This window comes from Anomaloglossus baeobatrachus, chromosome 9, assembly GCF_048569485.1.
Source record: "Anomaloglossus baeobatrachus isolate aAnoBae1 chromosome 9, aAnoBae1.hap1, whole genome shotgun sequence".
NCBI classification, from domain to species: Eukaryota; Metazoa; Chordata; class Amphibia; order Anura; family Aromobatidae; genus Anomaloglossus; species Anomaloglossus baeobatrachus.
Window position 1 is genome coordinate 163,798,378 of NC_134361.1, and position 13,962 is coordinate 163,812,339.

Consider the following 13,962-nt stretch of genomic DNA (forward strand, 5'->3'; position numbering starts at 1 on the left):
ATCGGGCTAATATGAATCAGGTGAATCGAGTTCTGCTTTTGGAAACTGGGTTAAGAAGGGGTGCACCGTTCCTGGAGGTACTGCAATACCAGGTCAATGCGTGGAGTGGACAGAGCAAGCTCTTTTTCCATCTCCCTGTTCTAAAAATCCATTTAATATATGGTCCCCAGATAGGGGACGTATCAGATATTAAACTGATAAGAACAGATACTACACTTGATCTTAGCCAAAAGGCCGAGAAGCGATAACCAGAATTGGTTTGGGCCTCGAGTGGCACCCTGGCCTATGCCGGACACATCTTAGGGAGAGAGAGCGAGAGGGAGACAAACCCACGCCTACACAAGACATTTTGTCACCCAAGCCAACCCTTGAAAAGGCTGCTTTGCAGAGCAAAAACAAGAAGAATGGTGCGTTTTGCAGCCGCCGCCCACTGCAATGAATCTGAATAACTCCTCCTTTAGGGCGCAAGCAACTCCCCTCCCCCTTGCAGTCTTTCCAATTCACGATACAAAAAGACGGACAGGACAGGTTGCCTGACTTTCCGTCACTGCCACCCTTTGCCATCCTTACCCGTAGAAAGCCCTTTCATCATCCCCAAACCCTAATCTTTTCCCTTTCCTTCCCAGCCCCCAAACCCTGCCCTCTGTACCTTTCTCACCACCCGCTTCCCTTCTCCTGTCATCCCCCTACCACCCGGGAAAAAAAGAGATTGCCCCCTCCTTCCACTAGCCCACCCTCCCACCCAAAGAACAACTTCTTCTGCGCAGCTTGTTTTCTAGGCAGCAGCGCTATTGTGATGTCATCGGGGGGCATTGTGACAAGCCGCCAGTGTTCCGTCTCTTCATGTTGTGCACTGTTCAAACCGAAAATACATCAACAGGCAGGCTACAGAAAAGCTTACTAACAAAGGTTAGAGAGGGGCTTTCTCAGAGGGCTTTTTACAGTTTGTCTATTCCCAATTAGCCGGTTTAGTATACTTAATGAAAGTACTAATTCTTTCATAGGCCGCCCATTCTTAGTATTTGACGTTCAGGTAACAACAGGTAACTTTATTTGGAGTGGAAGCAGAGAGATAACACCAGATGCCAATTGTAGATCCTCTCACACCTGTGGTCACTGCAGCATCTGACTCCACTTTGTCCAAAAGGGATCTATTCCATTCAATTACACATGATCTAGATTAGACTGACAACAAGATACTGCACGGGACATAGCAGAGTTGGTGAAGTTGAGTGGTGATGAGTTTGCTATTTGGATGAATAAAGCAAGTAAAAAGTGTGTTAGATAAAAATTCATTTCAATTCGCTAATCGGGCTAATATGAATCAGGTGAATCGAGTTCTGCTTTTGGAAACTGGGTTAAGAAGGGGTGCACCGTTCCTGGAGGTACTGCAATACCAGGTCAATGCGTGGAGTGGACAGAGCAAGCTCTTTTTCCATCTCCCTGTTCTAAAAATCCATTTAATATATGGTCCCCAGATAGGGGACGTATCAGATATTAAACTGATAAGAACAGATACTACACTTGATCTTAGCCAAAAGGCCGAGAAGCGATAACCAGAATTGGTTTGGGCCTCGAGTGGCACCCTGGCCTATGCCGGACACATCTTAGGGAGAGAGAGCGAGAGGGAGACAAACCCACGCCTACACAAGACATTTTGTCACCCAAGCCAACCCTTGAAAAGGCTGCTTTGCAGAGCAAAAACAAGAAGAATGGTGCGTTTTGCAGCCGCCGCCCACTGCAATGAATCTGAATAACTCCTCCTTTAGGGCGCAAGCAACTCCCCTCCCCCTTGCAGTCTTTCCAATTCACGATACAAAAAGACGGACAGGACAGGTTGCCTGACTTTCCGTCACTGCCACCCTTTGCCATCCTTACCCGTAGAAAGCCCTTTCATCATCCCCAAACCCTAATCTTTTCCCTTTCCTTCCCAGCCCCCAAACCCTGCCCTCTGTACCTTTCTCACCACCCGCTTCCCTTCTCCTGTCATCCCCCTACCACCCGGGAAAAAAAGAGATTGCCCCCTCCTTCCACTAGCCCACCCTCCCACCCAAAGAACAACTTCTTCTGCGCAGCTTGTTTTCTAGGCAGCAGCGCTATTGTGATGTCATCGGGGGGCATTGTGACAAGCCGCCAGTGTTCCGTCTCTTCATGTTGTGCACTGTTCAAACCGAAAATACATCAACAGGCAGGCTACAGAAAAGCTTACTAACAAAGGTTAGAGAGGGGCTTTCTCAGAGGGCTTTTTACAGTTTGTCTATTCCCAATTAGCCGGTTTAGTATACTTAATGAAAGTACTAATTCTTTCATAGGCCGCCCATTCTTAGTATTTGACGTTCAGGTAACAACAGGTAACTTTATTTGGAGTGGAAGCAGAGAGATAACACCAGATGCCAATTGTAGATCCTCTCACACCTTTGGTCACTGCAGCATCTGACTCCACTTTGTCCAAAAGGGATCTATTCCATTCAATTACACATGATCTAGATTAGACTGACAACAAGATACTGCACGGGACATAGCAGAGTTGGTGAAGTTGAGTGGTGATGAGTTTGCTATTTGGATGAATAAAGCAAGTAAAAAGTGTGTTAGATAAAAATTCATTTCAATTCGCTAATCGGGCTAATATGAATCAGGTGAATCGAGTTCTGCTTTTGGAAACTGGGTTAAGAAGGGGTGCACCGTTCCTGGAGGTACTGCAATACCAGGTCAATGCGTGGAGTGGACAGAGCAAGCTCTTTTTCCATCTCCCTGTTCTAAAAATCCATTTAATATATGGTCCCCAGATAGGGGACGTATCAGATATTAAACTGATAAGAACAGATACTACACTTGATCTTAGCCAAAAGGCCGAGAAGCGATAACCAGAATTGGTTTGGGCCTCGAGTGGCACCCTGGCCTATGCCGGACACATCTTAGGGAGAGAGAGCGAGAGGGAGACAAACCCACGCCTACACAAGACATTTTGTCACCCAAGCCAACCCTTGAAAAGGCTGCTTTGCAGAGCAAAAACAAGAAGAATGGTGCGTTTTGCAGCCGCCGCCCACTGCAATGAATCTGAATAACTCCTCCTTTAGGGCGCAAGCAACTCCCCTCCCCCTTGCAGTCTTTCCAATTCACGATACAAAAAGACGGACAGGACAGGTTGCCTGACTTTCCGTCACTGCCACCCTTTGCCATCCTTACCCGTAGAAAGCCCTTTCATCATCCCCAAACCCTAATCTTTTCCCTTTCCTTCCCAGCCCCCAAACCCTGCCCTCTGTACCTTTCTCACCACCCGCTTCCCTTCTCCTGTCATCCCCCTACCACCCGGGAAAAAAAGAGATTGCCCCCTCCTTCCACTAGCCCACCCTCCCACCCAAAGAACAACTTCTTCTGCGCAGCTTGTTTTCTAGGCAGCAGCGCTATTGTGATGTCATCGGGGGGCATTGTGACAAGCCGCCAGTGTTCCGTCTCTTCATGTTGTGCACTGTTCAAACCGAAAATACATCAACAGGCAGGCTACAGAAAAGCTTACTAACAAAGGTTAGAGAGGGGCTTTCTCAGAGGGCTTTTTACAGTTTGTCTATTCCCAATTAGCCGGTTTAGTATACTTAATGAAAGTACTAATTCTTTCATAGGCCGCCCATTCTTAGTATTTGACGTTCAGGTAACAACAGGTAACTTTATTTGGAGTGGAAGCAGAGAGATAACACCAGATGCCAATTGTAGATCCTCTCACACCTGTGGTCACTGCAGCATCTGACTCCACTTTGTCCAAAAGGGATCTATTCCATTCAATTACACATGATCTAGATTAGACTGACAACAAGATACTGCACGGGACATAGCAGAGTTGGTGAAGTTGAGTGGTGATGAGTTTGCTATTTGGATGAATAAAGCAAGTAAAAAGTGTGTTAGATAAAAATTCATTTCAATTCGCTAATCGGGCTAATATGAATCAGGTGAATCGAGTTCTGCTTTTGGAAACTGGGTTAAGAAGGGGTGCACCGTTCCTGGAGGTACTGCAATACCAGGTCAATGCGTGGAGTGGACAGAGCAAGCTCTTTTTCCATCTCCCTGTTCTAAAAATCCATTTAATATATGGTCCCCAGATAGGGGACGTATCAGATATTAAACTGATAAGAACAGATTTGATTTAATGAAGCTTTCCAAAGCACCGCAAAAATGCATGACCGAAGTCACACCAAAAACAGTGCAAAGGCTAGGATTCGTGTGGACCCCTCCGTGAGAAGAGGATCCCCAAAAATCAACCCCGTCCCTCCGAACCAGAAGGCCACAGCGAGGGTCAGGGATCTTCGGTGCTCCCCCAAGCCGAAGCCTGGTTGAGCCTTGTTGTTGCTCCCAGCGTCCACCGAGGCATCTTACCCAAGTGGAGTAGGGAGCTACTAGTCGTTGGTTTCGCAGCCGAGACTGCCCGGACCGTCAACCGGTGTTGGTTTCTCAGCCCAAGGCTGACCGGACCTCCAACCGGGTGTTGGTTTCTCAGCCCAAGGCTGACCGGACCTCCAACCGGGTGTTGGTTTCTCAGCCCAAGGCTAACCGGACCTCCAACCGGGTGTTGGTTTCTCAGCCAAAGCTGACCCGGACCTCCAACCGGGTGTTGGTTTCTCAGCCCAAAGCTGACCGGACCTCCGACCGGGATTATAAAAATTTCCCTTCTTAGCCAGAAGGCCAGGATAGGGCAATATGCTTGGAAAGTATGAATAGGCAAGGCGCGGCGTGCGACAGAGTCTGAGGCTTACCAGGGTCCCAACCTAGCAAGTTCAGACTCCCTCCAGGGTGTCCATTCCTGGGGCACATTGCACCATAACCCCCACACTTACTCAGTCTAATAGCCTCAATCCTGGTAGGGCCATGGTTTCCTCTAGATGGATATACTATCCTCCCAAAGTACTAACAAGTGCAACCTTCCAGTGTGCATTGCATCATTGTACTAAGGTGGCCGGAGCCTTAAACCACCTTTTCGAACGATACTACACTTGATCTTAGCCAAAAGGCCGAGAAGCGATAACCAGAATTGGTTTGGGCCTCGAGTGGCACCCTGGCCTATGCCGGACACATCTTAGGGAGAGAGAGCGAGAGGGAGACAAACCCACGCCTACACAAGACATTTTGTCACCCAAGCCAACCCTTGAAAAGGCTGCTTTGCAGAGCAAAAACAAGAAGAATGGTGCGTTTTGCAGCCGCCGCCCACTGCAATGAATCTGAATAACTCCTCCTTTAGGGCGCAAGCAACTCCCCTCCCCCTTGCAGTCTTTCCAATTCACGATACAAAAAGACGGACAGGACAGGTTGCCTGACTTTCCGTCACTGCCACCCTTTGCCATCCTTACCCGTAGAAAGCCCTTTCATCATCCCCAAACCCTAATCTTTTCCCTTTCCTTCCCAGCCCCCAAACCCTGCCCTCTGTACCTTTCTCACCACCCGCTTCCCTTCTCCTGTCATCCCCCTACCACCCGGGAAAAAAAGAGATTGCCCCCTCCTTCCACTAGCCCACCCTCCCACCCAAAGAACAACTTCTTCTGCGCAGCTTGTTTTCTAGGCAGCAGCGCTATTGTGATGTCATCGGGGGGCATTGTGACAAGCCGCCAGTGTTCCGTCTCTTCATGTTGTGCACTGTTCAAACCGAAAATACATCAACAGGCAGGCTACAGAAAAGCTTACTAACAAAGGTTAGAGAGGGGCTTTCTCAGAGGGCTTTTTACAGTTTGTCTATTCCCAATTAGCCGGTTTAGTATACTTAATGAAAGTACTAATTCTTTCATAGGCCGCCCATTCTTAGTATTTGACGTTCAGGTAACAACAGGTAACTTTATTTGGAGTGGAAGCAGAGAGATAACACCAGATGCCAATTGTAGATCCTCTCACACCTGTGGTCACTGCAGCATCTGACTCCACTTTGTCCAAAAGGGATCTATTCCATTCAATTACACATGATCTAGATTAGACTGACAACAAGATACTGCACGGGACATAGCAGAGTTGGTGAAGTTGAGTGGTGATGAGTTTGCTATTTGGATGAATAAAGCAAGTAAAAAGTGTGTTAGATAAAAATTCATTTCAATTCGCTAATCGGGCTAATATGAATCAGGTGAATCGAGTTCTGCTTTTGGAAACTGGGTTAAGAAGGGGTGCACCGTTCCTGGAGGTACTGCAATACCAGGTCAATGCGTGGAGTGGACAGAGCAAGCTCTTTTTCCATCTCCCTGTTCTAAAAATCCATTTAATATATGGTCCCCAGATAGGGGACGTATCAGATATTAAACTGATAAGAACAGATACTACACTTGATCTTAGCCAAAAGGCCGAGAAGCGATAACCAGAATTGGTTTGGGCCTCGAGTGGCACCCTGGCCTATGCCGGACACATCTTAGGGAGAGAGAGCGAGAGGGAGACAAACCCACGCCTACACAAGACATTTTGTCACCCAAGCCAACCCTTGAAAAGGCTGCTTTGCAGAGCAAAAACAAGAAGAATGGTGCGTTTTGCAGCCGCCGCCCACTGCAATGAATCTGAATAACTCCTCCTTTAGGGCGCAAGCAACTCCCCTCCCCCTTGCAGTCTTTCCAATTCACGATACAAAAAGACGGACAGGACAGGTTGCCTGACTTTCCGTCACTGCCACCCTTTGCCATCCTTACCCGTAGAAAGCCCTTTCATCATCCCCAAACCCTAATCTTTTCCCTTTCCTTCCCAGCCCCCAAACCCTGCCCTCTGTACCTTTCTCACCACCCGCTTCCCTTCTCCTGTCATCCCCCTACCACCCGGGAAAAAAAGAGATTGCCCCCTCCTTCCACTAGCCCACCCTCCCACCCAAAGAACAACTTCTTCTGCGCAGCTTGTTTTCTAGGCAGCAGCGCTATTGTGATGTCATCGGGGGGCATTGTGACAAGCCGCCAGTGTTCCGTCTCTTCATGTTGTGCACTGTTCAAACCGAAAATACATCAACAGGCAGGCTACAGAAAAGCTTACTAACAAAGGTTAGAGAGGGGCTTTCTCAGAGGGCTTTTTACAGTTTGTCTATTCCCAATTAGCCGGTTTAGTATACTTAATGAAAGTACTAATTCTTTCATAGGCCGCCCATTCTTAGTATTTGACGTTCAGGTAACAACAGGTAACTTTATTTGGAGTGGAAGCAGAGAGATAACACCAGATGCCAATTGTAGATCCTCTCACACCTGTGGTCACTGCAGCATCTGACTCCACTTTGTCCAAAAGGGATCTATTCCATTCAATTACACATGATCTAGATTAGACTGACAACAAGATACTGCACGGGACATAGCAGAGTTGGTGAAGTTGAGTGGTGATGAGTTTGCTATTTGGATGAATAAAGCAAGTAAAAAGTGTGTTAGATAAAAATTCATTTCAATTCGCTAATCGGGCTAATATGAATCAGGTGAATCGAGTTCTGCTTTTGGAAACTGGGTTAAGAAGGGGTGCACCGTTCCTGGAGGTACTGCAATACCAGGTCAATGCGTGGAGTGGACAGAGCAAGCTCTTTTTCCATCTCCCTGTTCTAAAAATCCATTTAATATATGGTCCCCAGATAGGGGACGTATCAGATATTAAACTGATAAGAACAGATACTACACTTGATCTTAGCCAAAAGGCCGAGAAGCGATAACCAGAATTGGTTTGGGCCTCGAGTGGCACCCTGGCCTATGCCGGACACATCTTAGGGAGAGAGAGCGAGAGGGAGACAAACCCACGCCTACACAAGACATTTTGTCACCCAAGCCAACCCTTGAAAAGGCTGCTTTGCAGAGCAAAAACAAGAAGAATGGTGCGTTTTGCAGCCGCCGCCCACTGCAATGAATCTGAATAACTCCTCCTTTAGGGCGCAAGCAACTCCCCTCCCCCTTGCAGTCTTTCCAATTCACGATACAAAAAGACGGACAGGACAGGTTGCCTGACTTTCCGTCACTGCCACCCTTTGCCATCCTTACCCGTAGAAAGCCCTTTCATCATCCCCAAACCCTAATCTTTTCCCTTTCCTTCCCAGCCCCCAAACCCTGCCCTCTGTACCTTTCTCACCACCCGCTTCCCTTCTCCTGTCATCCCCCTACCACCCGGGAAAAAAAGAGATTGCCCCCTCCTTCCACTAGCCCACCCTCCCACCCAAAGAACAACTTCTTCTGCGCAGCTTGTTTTCTAGGCAGCAGCGCTATTGTGATGTCATCGGGGGGCATTGTGACAAGCCGCCAGTGTTCCGTCTCTTCATGTTGTGCACTGTTCAAACCGAAAATACATCAACAGGCAGGCTACAGAAAAGCTTACTAACAAAGGTTAGAGAGGGGCTTTCTCAGAGGGCTTTTTACAGTTTGTCTATTCCCAATTAGCCGGTTTAGTATACTTAATGAAAGTACTAATTCTTTCATAGGCCGCCCATTCTTAGTATTTGACGTTCAGGTAACAACAGGTAACTTTATTTGGAGTGGAAGCAGAGAGATAACACCAGATGCCAATTGTAGATCCTCTCACACCTGTGGTCACTGCAGCATCTGACTCCACTTTGTCCAAAAGGGATCTATTCCATTCAATTACACATGATCTAGATTAGACTGACAACAAGATACTGCACGGGACATAGCAGAGTTGGTGAAGTTGAGTGGTGATGAGTTTGCTATTTGGATGAATAAAGCAAGTAAAAAGTGTGTTAGATAAAAATTCATTTCAATTCGCTAATCGGGCTAATATGAATCAGGTGAATCGAGTTCTGCTTTTGGAAACTGGGTTAAGAAGGGGTGCACCGTTCCTGGAGGTACTGCAATACCAGGTCAATGCGTGGAGTGGACAGAGCAAGCTCTTTTTCCATCTCCCTGTTCTAAAAATCCATTTAATATATGGTCCCCAGATAGGGGACGTATCAGATATTAAACTGATAAGAACAGATACTACACTTGATCTTAGCCAAAAGGCCGAGAAGCGATAACCAGAATTGGTTTGGGCCTCGAGTGGCACCCTGGCCTATGCCGGACACATCTTAGGGAGAGAGAGCGAGAGGGAGACAAACCCACGCCTACACAAGACATTTTGTCACCCAAGCCAACCCTTGAAAAGGCTGCTTTGCAGAGCAAAAACAAGAAGAATGGTGCGTTTTGCAGCCGCCGCCCACTGCAATGAATCTGAATAACTCCTCCTTTAGGGCGCAAGCAACTCCCCTCCCCCTTGCAGTCTTTCCAATTCACGATACAAAAAGACGGACAGGACAGGTTGCCTGACTTTCCGTCACTGCCACCCTTTGCCATCCTTACCCGTAGAAAGCCCTTTCATCATCCCCAAACCCTAATCTTTTCCCTTTCCTTCCCAGCCCCCAAACCCTGCCCTCTGTACCTTTCTCACCACCCGCTTCCCTTCTCCTGTCATCCCCCTACCACCCGGGAAAAAAAGAGATTGCCCCCTCCTTCCACTAGCCCACCCTCCCACCCAAAGAACAACTTCTTCTGCGCAGCTTGTTTTCTAGGCAGCAGCGCTATTGTGATGTCATCGGGGGGCATTGTGACAAGCCGCCAGTGTTCCGTCTCTTCATGTTGTGCACTGTTCAAACCGAAAATACATCAACAGGCAGGCTACAGAAAAGCTTACTAACAAAGGTTAGAGAGGGGCTTTCTCAGAGGGCTTTTTACAGTTTGTCTATTCCCAATTAGCCGGTTTAGTATACTTAATGAAAGTACTAATTCTTTCATAGGCCGCCCATTCTTAGTATTTGACGTTCAGGTAACAACAGGTAACTTTATTTGGAGTGGAAGCAGAGAGATAACACCAGATGCCAATTGTAGATCCTCTCACACCTGTGGTCACTGCAGCATCTGACTCCACTTTGTCCAAAAGGGATCTATTCCATTCAATTACACATGATCTAGATTAGACTGACAACAAGATACTGCACGGGACATAGCAGAGTTGGTGAAGTTGAGTGGTGATGAGTTTGCTATTTGGATGAATAAAGCAAGTAAAAAGTGTGTTAGATAAAAATTCATTTCAATTCGCTAATCGGGCTAATATGAATCAGGTGAATCGAGTTCTGCTTTTGGAAACTGGGTTAAGAAGGGGTGCACCGTTCCTGGAGGTACTGCAATACCAGGTCAATGCGTGGAGTGGACAGAGCAAGCTCTTTTTCCATCTCCCTGTTCTAAAAATCCATTTAATATATGGTCCCCAGATAGGGGACGTATCAGATATTAAACTGATAAGAACAGATACTACACTTGATCTTAGCCAAAAGGCCGAGAAGCGATAACCAGAATTGGTTTGGGCCTCGAGTGGCACCCTGGCCTATGCCGGACACATCTTAGGGAGAGAGAGCGAGAGGGAGACAAACCCACGCCTACACAAGACATTTTGTCACCCAAGCCAACCCTTGAAAAGGCTGCTTTGCAGAGCAAAAACAAGAAGAATGGTGCGTTTTGCAGCCGCCGCCCACTGCAATGAATCTGAATAACTCCTCCTTTAGGGCGCAAGCAACTCCCCTCCCCCTTGCAGTCTTTCCAATTCACGATACAAAAAGACGGACAGGACAGGTTGCCTGACTTTCCGTCACTGCCACCCTTTGCCATCCTTACCCGTAGAAAGCCCTTTCATCATCCCCAAACCCTAATCTTTTCCCTTTCCTTCCCAGCCCCCAAACCCTGCCCTCTGTACCTTTCTCACCACCCGCTTCCCTTCTCCTGTCATCCCCCTACCACCCGGGAAAAAAAGAGATTGCCCCCTCCTTCCACTAGCCCACCCTCCCACCCAAAGAACAACTTCTTCTGCGCAGCTTGTTTTCTAGGCAGCAGCGCTATTGTGATGTCATCGGGGGGCATTGTGACAAGCCGCCAGTGTTCCGTCTCTTCATGTTGTGCACTGTTCAAACCGAAAATACATCAACAGGCAGGCTACAGAAAAGCTTACTAACAAAGGTTAGAGAGGGGCTTTCTCAGAGGGCTTTTTACAGTTTGTCTATTCCCAATTAGCCGGTTTAGTATACTTAATGAAAGTACTAATTCTTTCATAGGCCGCCCATTCTTAGTATTTGACGTTCAGGTAACAACAGGTAACTTTATTTGGAGTGGAAGCAGAGAGATAACACCAGATGCCAATTGTAGATCCTCTCACACCTGTGGTCACTGCAGCATCTGACTCCACTTTGTCCAAAAGGGATCTATTCCATTCAATTACACATGATCTAGATTAGACTGACAACAAGATACTGCACGGGACATAGCAGAGTTGGTGAAGTTGAGTGGTGATGAGTTTGCTATTTGGATGAATAAAGCAAGTAAAAAGTGTGTTAGATAAAAATTCATTTCAATTCGCTAATCGGGCTAATATGAATCAGGTGAATCGAGTTCTGCTTTTGGAAACTGGGTTAAGAAGGGGTGCACCGTTCCTGGAGGTACTGCAATACCAGGTCAATGCGTGGAGTGGACAGAGCAAGCTCTTTTTCCATCTCCCTGTTCTAAAAATCCATTTAATATATGGTCCCCAGATAGGGGACGTATCAGATATTAAACTGATAAGAACAGATACTACACTTGATCTTAGCCAAAAGGCCGAGAAGCGATAACCAGAATTGGTTTGGGCCTCGAGTGGCACCCTGGCCTATGCCGGACACATCTTAGGGAGAGAGAGCGAGAGGGAGACAAACCCACGCCTACACAAGACATTTTGTCACCCAAGCCAACCCTTGAAAAGGCTGCTTTGCAGAGCAAAAACAAGAAGAATGGTGCGTTTTGCAGCCGCCGCCCACTGCAATGAATCTGAATAACTCCTCCTTTAGGGCGCAAGCAACTCCCCTCCCCCTTGCAGTCTTTCCAATTCACGATACAAAAAGACGGACAGGACAGGTTGCCTGACTTTCCGTCACTGCCACCCTTTGCCATCCTTACCCGTAGAAAGCCCTTTCATCATCCCCAAACCCTAATCTTTTCCCTTTCCTTCCCAGCCCCCAAACCCTGCCCTCTGTACCTTTCTCACCACCCGCTTCCCTTCTCCTGTCATCCCCCTACCACCCGGGAAAAAAAGAGATTGCCCCCTCCTTCCACTAGCCCACCCTCCCACCCAAAGAACAACTTCTTCTGCGCAGCTTGTTTTCTAGGCAGCAGCGCTATTGTGATGTCATCGGGGGGCATTGTGACAAGCCGCCAGTGTTCCGTCTCTTCATGTTGTGCACTGTTCAAACCGAAAATACATCAACAGGCAGGCTACAGAAAAGCTTACTAACAAAGGTTAGAGAGGGGCTTTCTCAGAGGGCTTTTTACAGTTTGTCTATTCCCAATTAGCCGGTTTAGTATACTTAATGAAAGTACTAATTCTTTCATAGGCCGCCCATTCTTAGTATTTGACGTTCAGGTAACAACAGGTAACTTTATTTGGAGTGGAAGCAGAGAGATAACACCAGATGCCAATTGTAGATCCTCTCACACCTGTGGTCACTGCAGCATCTGACTCCACTTTGTCCAAAAGGGATCTATTCCATTCAATTACACATGATCTAGATTAGACTGACAACAAGATACTGCACGGGACATAGCAGAGTTGGTGAAGTTGAGTGGTGATGAGTTTGCTATTTGGATGAATAAAGCAAGTAAAAAGTGTGTTAGATAAAAATTCATTTCAATTCGCTAATCGGGCTAATATAAATCAGGTGAATCGAGTTCTGCTTTTGGAAACTGGGTTAAGAAGGGGTGCACCGTTCCTGGAGGTACTGCAATACCAGGTCAATGCGTGGAGTGGACAGAGCAAGCTCTTTTTCCATCTCCCTGTTCTAAAAATCCATTTAATATATGGTCCCCAGATAGGGGACGTATCAGATATTAAACTGATAAGAACAGATACTACACTTGATCTTAGCCAAAAGGCCGAGAAGCGATAACCAGAATTGGTTTGGGCCTCGAGTGGCACCCTGGCCTATGCCGGACACATCTTAGGGAGAGAGAGCGAGAGGGAGACAAACCCACGCCTACACAAGACATTTTGTCACCCAAGCCAACCCTTGAAAAGGCTGCTTTGCAGAGCAAAAACAAGAAGAATGGTGCGTTTTGCAGCCGCCGCCCACTGCAATGAATCTGAATAACTCCTCCTTTAGGGCGCAAGCAACTCCCCTCCCCCTTGCAGTCTTTCCAATTCACGATACAAAAAGACGGACAGGACAGGTTGCCTGACTTTCCGTCACTGCCACCCTTTGCCATCCTTACCCGTAGAAAGCCCTTTCATCATCACCAAACCCTAATCTTTTCCCTTTCCTTCCCAGCCCCCAAACCCTGCCCTCTGTACCTTTCTCACCACCCGCTTCCCTTCTCCTGTCATCCCCCTACCACCCGGGAAAAAAAGAGATTGCCCCCTCCTTCCACTAGCCCACCCTCCCACCCAAAGAACAACTTCTTCTGCGCAGCTTGTTTTCTAGGCAGCAGCGCTATTGTGATGTCATCGGGGGGCATTGTGACAAGCCGCCAGTGTTCCGTCTCTTCATGTTGTGCACTGTTCAAACCGAAAATACATCAACAGGCAGGCTACAGAAAAGCTTACTAACAAAGGTTAGAGAGGGGCTTTCTCAGAGGGCTTTTTACAGTTTGTCTATTCCCAATTAGCCGGTTTAGTATACTTAATGAAAGTACTAATTCTTTCATAGGCCGCCCATTCTTAGTATTTGACGTTCAGGTAACAACAGGTAACTTTATTTGGAGTGGAAGCAGAGAGATAACACCAGATGCCAATTGTAGATCCTCTCACACCTGTGGTCACTGCAGCATCTGACTCCACTTTGTCCAAAAGGGATCTATTCCATTCAATTACACATGATCTAGATTAGACTGACAACAAGATACTGCACGGGACATAGCAGAGTTGGTGAAGTTGAGTGGTGATGAGTTTGCTATTTGGATGAATAAAGCAAGTAAAAAGTGTGTTAGATAAAAATTCATTTCAATTCGCTAATCGGGCTAATATGAATCAGGTGAATCGAGTTCTGCTTTT

The 13,962-nt window shown here is 47.1% G+C and overlaps 10 non-coding genes and 1 pseudogene across 10 annotated transcripts; all 11 read right to left on the reverse strand.

Annotated features, from left to right (window-relative positions):
* Positions 1-55: 55 nt before the first annotated feature.
* LOC142253881 (U2 spliceosomal RNA) lies at positions 56-246 on the reverse strand. Its single transcript, XR_012726911.1, has one exon. It is a non-coding gene; the product is annotated as a U2 spliceosomal RNA (small nuclear RNA).
* Positions 247-1,363: 1,117 nt separating this feature from the next.
* LOC142253882 (U2 spliceosomal RNA) lies at positions 1,364-1,554 on the reverse strand. Its single transcript, XR_012726912.1, has one exon. It is a non-coding gene; the product is annotated as a U2 spliceosomal RNA (small nuclear RNA).
* A 1,117-nt stretch (positions 1,555-2,671) lies between these two features.
* LOC142253883 (U2 spliceosomal RNA) lies at positions 2,672-2,862 on the reverse strand. Its single transcript, XR_012726913.1, has one exon. It is a non-coding gene; the product is annotated as a U2 spliceosomal RNA (small nuclear RNA).
* Positions 2,863-3,979: 1,117 nt separating this feature from the next.
* LOC142253150 (U2 spliceosomal RNA) lies at positions 3,980-4,173 on the reverse strand. The gene has a single exon (XR_012726468.1). It is a non-coding gene; the product is annotated as a U2 spliceosomal RNA (small nuclear RNA).
* A 697-nt stretch (positions 4,174-4,870) lies between these two features.
* Positions 4,871-5,012, reverse strand: LOC142253662 (U2 spliceosomal RNA; annotated as a pseudogene).
* A 1,117-nt stretch (positions 5,013-6,129) lies between these two features.
* Positions 6,130-6,320, reverse strand: LOC142253884 (U2 spliceosomal RNA). The gene has a single exon (XR_012726914.1). It is a non-coding gene; the product is annotated as a U2 spliceosomal RNA (small nuclear RNA).
* A 1,117-nt stretch (positions 6,321-7,437) lies between these two features.
* Positions 7,438-7,628, reverse strand: LOC142253886 (U2 spliceosomal RNA). Its single transcript, XR_012726916.1, has one exon. It is a non-coding gene; the product is annotated as a U2 spliceosomal RNA (small nuclear RNA).
* A 1,117-nt stretch (positions 7,629-8,745) lies between these two features.
* LOC142253887 (U2 spliceosomal RNA) lies at positions 8,746-8,936 on the reverse strand. The gene has a single exon (XR_012726917.1). It is a non-coding gene; the product is annotated as a U2 spliceosomal RNA (small nuclear RNA).
* A 1,117-nt stretch (positions 8,937-10,053) lies between these two features.
* LOC142253888 (U2 spliceosomal RNA) lies at positions 10,054-10,244 on the reverse strand. The gene has a single exon (XR_012726918.1). It is a non-coding gene; the product is annotated as a U2 spliceosomal RNA (small nuclear RNA).
* A 1,117-nt stretch (positions 10,245-11,361) lies between these two features.
* On the reverse strand, positions 11,362-11,552 carry LOC142253889 (U2 spliceosomal RNA). Its single transcript, XR_012726919.1, has one exon. It is a non-coding gene; the product is annotated as a U2 spliceosomal RNA (small nuclear RNA).
* Positions 11,553-12,669: 1,117 nt separating this feature from the next.
* On the reverse strand, positions 12,670-12,860 carry LOC142253890 (U2 spliceosomal RNA). Its single transcript, XR_012726920.1, has one exon. It is a non-coding gene; the product is annotated as a U2 spliceosomal RNA (small nuclear RNA).
* Between the last annotated feature and the right edge of the window lie 1,102 nt (positions 12,861-13,962).